The sequence below is a fragment of the Lepidochelys kempii genome, chromosome 20 (assembly GCF_965140265.1).
Source record: "Lepidochelys kempii isolate rLepKem1 chromosome 20, rLepKem1.hap2, whole genome shotgun sequence".
Lineage (NCBI taxonomy): Eukaryota > Metazoa > Chordata > Testudines > Cheloniidae > Lepidochelys > Lepidochelys kempii.
Window position 1 is genome coordinate 23,648,127 of NC_133275.1, and position 6,720 is coordinate 23,654,846.

Sequence of the window (6,720 nt, forward strand, 5' to 3'; positions counted from 1 at the left end):
CAACGTGCAGGTGGCTGGGCTGGGGGGCAGCTCTCCGGCTTGCGTTCTGGAGGAGCCTGGGCTGGATGATCACAATGGCCCCTTCAGCCTTAAATGATGACTATGCTCCCAGGTGAATGTCCTCAAACTTTGGGGCTCGGTTTCTGCCCTACTGAGGCCTGGTCCACACTAAGGGTGTGTCTACACGACACTGGATACCGGAGGAGCTAGCTTGCCATGGCTCTGCCCGCATGACCCCGAGCGAGGAACCTGTTTCTCCGCCGGTGTAGGAACGCCACCGCCCCAAGCGATGAGAAAATGCTTTGCCATTGACGTATCTGTGTGTGCGCTGGGAGTTCTGTCCGCACGCCCCTGGCGCTTTGCAGGCGGGGGGATTTTCACACCCGTGTTGATTTAACTGGTCCACGTCGCCGAGTGCTGTCCCGGTGATGCGACGCCAGGAGAACCGGCCGAGCGTGGGCACTGGCCGAGCCGTGCTGTGTACGGGTCTGGCTTAGGAGCGAAACCAGCTACCGTGCCAAAAATGCAATGGCTGCAGCTACACGGGGCTCTTCCGCTGGCTGTCAGACGGGGAACGCACCTCTTCGCGCCCCTGCTGGCCAGAGCTGTCAGAAGTCTGCAGTGTGGATGTGGTCTGAGAGCCTGCTCGTGCATTTTGTGGTGCTGGTTCTCCCACCTATGTGCTAGCCTGGCCCGTTATCACTCTCCAAGGCCCAGCTCTGCTCCTTAACCTGATTAACTCCCATCAAGGTGGCATTTCAGGGGCGTGGGGGAGATAATCCTGGCTGCTGGAGGTCATGGGGGGAGGTGTAGTGAACCGTGGGGGCAGGGGCGTGGGGAATTGAGGGAAACAGATCAAAGCATCTTCCCAGGAAGTGGGACAGAGGGATTAGAAGGGGGCAGAATGAATGGAGACTAAAAACACTGGGTCCCGGTGCGATGGATCCGTCACCCCGGCCAGCCTTTGTCACTTGCATGTGCTAACAGCCCAGCGCGGGGACGGAAGGAGGTTTTCATCTGCTCCTGCTGGACCTGGGTTGGTCTTTGATCTGTTGGAGCCGGGTCAGCCCCCTTCCCTGTGGATAATCAGCTCTGCTAAGCCCAGGCCTGGTTTCTAATCAGATGGGGCAGCCATTGGCATCTGGGGTGGGCGGGAGGGGTGATGGGGTTGGAGCCCTTTGCATCAGGAGCTGAAATTCTGATCCCCTCCTCCTGATACGTCTCCAGTGGCCTGGCTGCAAAGTATTTGATGGCTCCCAGCCCAGTTCTCTGGGAAGCAGAGGAGGAAACTGAGGAACAGAGATTAGAAGCAAATTGAGCAAAGACACATGGCGGGGGGAGGGGAGTTAGGGATAGAACCCAGGAGTCCTGCACCTAGCCTCCCCTGCTCTAACCCACTAGTCCCCACTCCCCTCCCAGAGCTGGGGATAGAACCCAGGAGTCCTGAACCCAGCCCTGCTCTAACCACTGAGCCCCACTCAGTTAATTCTTGATGCTCCATCATTTAGCATAGACAATTCCCCACCCATGCCAAGGCTGTGGGGCATTCAGCAAGGTCCCATCTTTCCTGTGTGGTGGGGATGTGGATTCCAAGTTATCTCCAAAGCCCACTCTGTTTGAAGTAAGACACCCCACCCCCAGCAATGGGCTGCCCGGAAAACTATAGCCCTCCAAAGGGAAGGGGGATTAGCATGGGCTGGGGAACCCCCTCAGCCCTCAGTTGTCTGCAGGGAACAATGGGGATTCCGCAGGGGCTGGTTCAAGGCTGTTCTGAACACTGGACGCAACCGAAAGGAGGGACCCCCCATGCAGGCTTTGCACTGCTAACCCAGCTCCCAGACCTCACAGCTGGGGGAAGCAGTTTAAACCTCTTTCACAGGGGCTTTATTTATACAGGGGATTTAGCCCTGGGGGAAAGCTCAGGCTAGTGGGTAGAAGAGGGACACTGGAGCCAGGACTCCTGGGTTCTATTCCTGGCTTCAGGAGGGGAATGGGGCCTCGTGGCTGCAGCAGAGACCTTTGTCCAGGGCTCCTGGGTTCTATTCTGAGCTCTGGCAGGGGGATGGGGTCTAGTGGCGAAAGCAGCAGATTGGGGGGATCTGGATTCTACTCCTGGCTCTATTGCTGCCTGATTCTGTGACCTCAGACCCAATCACTTCCTCCGTCTGGGCCTCAGCTTCTCATTGTGTAAAGCAGAGCTAACGCAGGCCTGTGCCTCCAGGGTTGGGGGATCAATGTTCACCAAGTGCTTTGAGATCCCAAGGGGCCAGAGAAGGGGAAAAGGCTGTCAGGGTTACTCTAGCCCCGATTCTGCCTCCTTATGCACCTCGCTTCATGCTAGGGTGTTAGTTCCTCCCAGCTCCTAGGAGCCCCTGCCCCCAGCAGCAGCAAGGGGGTTGGTGGATTTGGTTGAGGTCAGAGCACTTAGCAGGCTGAAACCCCAGCTCCCCAGATGCTGAACAGGGAAGGAAGTGGGGGTTGGAGGGGGTGCGGGTGTGACCAGGATTGCTGGACACCTCAAATGCAAAAAGGGCTGCTCAAGGAGACATTTGTGTGCAAGATGTTTCATGTTGGTGAGAGACTCCGGCCTTCCAGCCCTGGAGACAATCTGTCTGCAGCGGGGCATCTCTCCTCTCCCAGGCCCCTGCCCCTTCACTGCAACCTTATCTGCTTCCCTGCCCCCTGCTTGAAGAATGGTCGAGTGGTCAAAGCAAAAGGATGAGAACCAGGCATTCTGGAATCTGCTCCCGGCTCTAGAAGGTCTCTGCTCTAGTGGTTAATGGGGATGGGGAGACCAGGACTCCTGGGTTCTATTCCCAGCACTGCCACTGACTTGCTGGGTGACCTTGAGCAAGTCACTTTCCCTTGTGCCTCACTTTCCCTTCCTGTAAAATGGGGCTAATGTTACAATCTTGCAAAGCAGTGGGCGGTGAGGCTCCATTCATAATGAGATTCCCCAAGAGAGCTGGGGACACACCAAGGTACTCTCATTATTGCACTTTGGGGAGAGCTGCCATTGGAATGAAGGGTGCCTGGATCCCTTCTTGGCATCCCGGCAGAGATTGCCAGCTGCGTCACTGCAGGAGCACACCCCTGGCTCGTAGAATGGGAGAGAACGTGCAACAGCTACTCCACCTCTGCATCAGGCCTGGGTTTCCAACTCATTCCGGAGCACACACCTTAGCTGCATCTGCACTGCAATAAATTAATAACAATCCCTAGTTCTGATCTACCACTTTTCATCAGTGGCTCTCAAAGCACTTTACAAAGGAGGTCGGTATCATTATCTCCATTTTACAGAGGGGGAAACTGAGGCACAGAAAGGCAAAGTGACTTGCCCAACATCACCCAGTAGCAGAGGAATAAAACGCTGGTCTCCCAAGTCCCTGTCCAGTTCTTTATCCGCTAGACCACATGGCTCTGAAGAGAAACCAAGTTGCCTTTTAATCATTTTTGGGGGGGGAGGGGGGAAGAGAGGAGTCAGTGGGACAATCACATCATAGCCATTGTTCCCTTTACGCAAGTACCTGCTTGTCCAAGAAAGGCACTGATGCTTCGAACTCCTACCTTGAATCTAGGCTGCACTGTGGTTTCTTAACAGGCTCAGACCCAACAAGCGCTGGGATTTGAAACAAGTTTTAGCAAGAACTCCTTTGAACAGGGTTCCTGATTATCTGGCTTCTGACTGGGTCTTAGAAAATGCAAAATGAGATGTTTAACACAATGCAGAACTGTATTGCAGTTGGCTACTCTCCTGCGAGCAATCATTAATCATCATTAAGTAATCCGAGTCTGAACTGAAGCCATCACATAGGCTGACAGAGTTCCACACTCATCACTTGTCCGGTTCATTCAGGAGCACCGCACAAGTGAAGGAAGCCAGAGCAGGGGACCAGGAGACTTGGGTTCTATTCTTAGCTCTGACTCATGACCTTGAGTAAATCACACCTCCTCTGTACCTCAGTTTCCCCATTTACAAAAGGCGATAATGACACTGGCCTTCTCGACAAAGCAGGAAGATCTGATGAGAAGCCAGTTATTATTATATCAGTGATCCCTATCTTCTAACTTTCCATACCTCCCCTGGTAAGGTACGGAAAGGGTGGGATAACCAACACCTGTACCCAACGGAACCCCCAATTGTTACCCCCACCAATGAGTGTGGTGTGGAACTGGCCATTTCTACCCTCTCTCCAGGAAGAGGCAGAGCTCAGATGTCTTGTGGGTGGCGTGCTGCCTTCCTCCCAGTGGTTTGCTAGGGTGGCCCTGAAGGATCACTCCGCTTTAACCCCTCAATTCCTGAGTCGATTCCGGCAGAGGATGAAGCCGGTGGTAGCCGAGAGCAGATCGAACAGCTGGAGAGCCGGGGGAGACAGGGGCAGGAGGGGGGGGGGTAGCAGAGCAGGCTGAGGGAGGCCTGGGAAGCTTTGATCTCCCAGCTACTTCTGGTGTCACCCTGGAGTCGCACCCTGGCGGTAAAGAATTAATAGAGGATCTGGGTGCAGGAACTCTCCCCGAGTCCAACCACTGTGCAGGGGGATGGGTAAGTCCAGCGTGCAGCCAGCCTCTCTGGTGGCCCGTGCAAGTGATGGTTGATAAGGCTGGATGAGCCGAGGCCCCCCAAAGGCACTTCAAATGTTGTATGCTCAGGGCTACTGAAATGCAGCCACCTCTGGGGAGGGGGGTGACAGCGGATAGTATCAGAGAAAGGGAGGGACACTTGGGCAAACCTCTGCTCTTAGGGATGCTGTCCTGCCTCATTGATTAGCATCCCTCCCTCTTTTGCCTTCATGGGCTCTGGATATTATCCATCCCTCCTCCCCTGCCAAGTCCCATAAAATTAACTGGAGCCCTTTATAAACAGCAGCCTTTTGGGTCCTTCCACAGGGGAAGGAGATTTGCATACATCACACTGGTTTGCATGGGATGGGAGACAGATGGGAACATGCAACTCTGGGGTGGGTACGTGGTCCTGGGTGGAACCTGCACATGGAGTGGGTGAGGAATAGGGGAGGTGTTGGAGCTGGAAGTGGGAACTGCAGCAAAAGGAGGATTCCTGGGCCGAGGGATCTCTTAGTCTGGAAGAGGAAGGGGGAGGAAGAAGAGGGGTGGAGCTGAGGGGTCCCTGGCTGGGAGACACGGGGGGGGGGATGAGCTGGGGGTCCCTGGCTGGGAGACACGGGGGGGGGGAGAGCTGGGGGGGGTCCCTGGGCTAGGAGACACGGGGGGGGGGCAGAACTGGGGGAGGGGTCCCTCGAAGAGACTGAGAGACGAAGGGAGAAGAGCTGGGGGTGGGGGTCCCTGGGCTGGGAGACGCGGGGGGGGGAGGAGAGCTGGGGGTGGGGGTCCCTGGGCTGGGAGACGCGGGGGGGGGAGGAGAGCTGGGGGTGGGGGTCCCTGGGCTGGGAGACGCGGGGGGGGGGGAGGAGAGCTGGGGATGGGGGTCCCTGGGCTGGGAGACGCGGGGGGGGGGAGGAGAGCTGGGGATGGGGGTCCCTGGGCTGGGAGACGCGGGGGGGGGGAGGAGAGCTGGGGATGGGGGTCCCTGGGCTGGGAGACGCGGGGGGGGGGGAGGAGAGCTGGGGATGGGGGTCCCTGGGCTGGGAGACGCGGGGGGGGGGAGGAGAGCTGGGGATGGGGGTCCCTGGGCTGGGAGACGCGGGGGGGGGGAGGAGAGCTGAGGATGGGGGTCCCTGGGCTGGGAGACGCGGGGGGGGGGGGAGGAGAGCTGGGGATGGGGGTCCCTGGGCTGGGAGACGCGGGGGGGGGGAGAGCTGGGGGGGGTCCCTGGGCTAGGAGACACGGGGGGGGGGCAGAACTGGGGGAGGGGTCCCTCGAAGAGACTGAGAGACGAAGGGAGAAGAGCTGGGGGTGGGGGTCCCTGGGCTGGGAGACGCGGGGGGGGGGAGGAGAGCTGGGGGTGGGGGTCCCTGGGCTGGGAGACGCGGGGGGGGGAGGAGAGCTGGGGGTGGGGGTCCCTGGGCTGGGAGACGCGGGGGGGGGGAGGAGAGCTGGGGGTGGGGGTCCCTGGGCTGGGAGACGCGGGGGGGGGGAGGAGAGCTGGGGGTGGGGGTCCCTGGGCTGGGAGACGCGGGGGGGGGGAGGAGAGCTGGGGGTGGGGGTCCCTGGGCTGGGAGACGCGGGGGGGGGAGGAGAGCTGGGGGTGGGGGTCCCTGGGCTGGGAGACGCGGGGGGGGGGAGGAGAGCTGGGGATGGGGGTCCCTGGGCTGGGAGACGCGGGGGGGGGAGGAGAGCTGGGGATGGGGGTCCCTGGACTGGGAGACGCGGGGGGGGGAGGAGAGCTGGGGATGGGGGGTCCCTGGGCTGGGAGACGCGGGGGGGGAGGAGAGCTGGGGGGGTCCCTCGAAAGGACTGAGAGATGAAGGGGGAGGAGCCGCGGGGGGTACCTGGGCGGGGAGGGGGAGGAGGAGGAGGAGCCTGCGTCCTAGGCCGGAACCCACCGCAACCTCCCGGTTGCTATATTGTTGCCATTTCCAGCCTCTTTCGAATGTTGTGAATGAAAGCTCAGCGGCCACACCCGCCTTCCCCATATATGGGCACAGCCTCCCGGTCCCGCGCTCCCTGATTGGTGCATCACTCGCCCTGATTGACGGCTCTCCCCAGACTTCCCACGTGGGGGAGGGGGCCCAGCCACTGATTGACAGAGAGGTCAGCCATTGGCAAGAGGGGGCTGCCTCCCGGCGGCCAATGGGGGTCGGG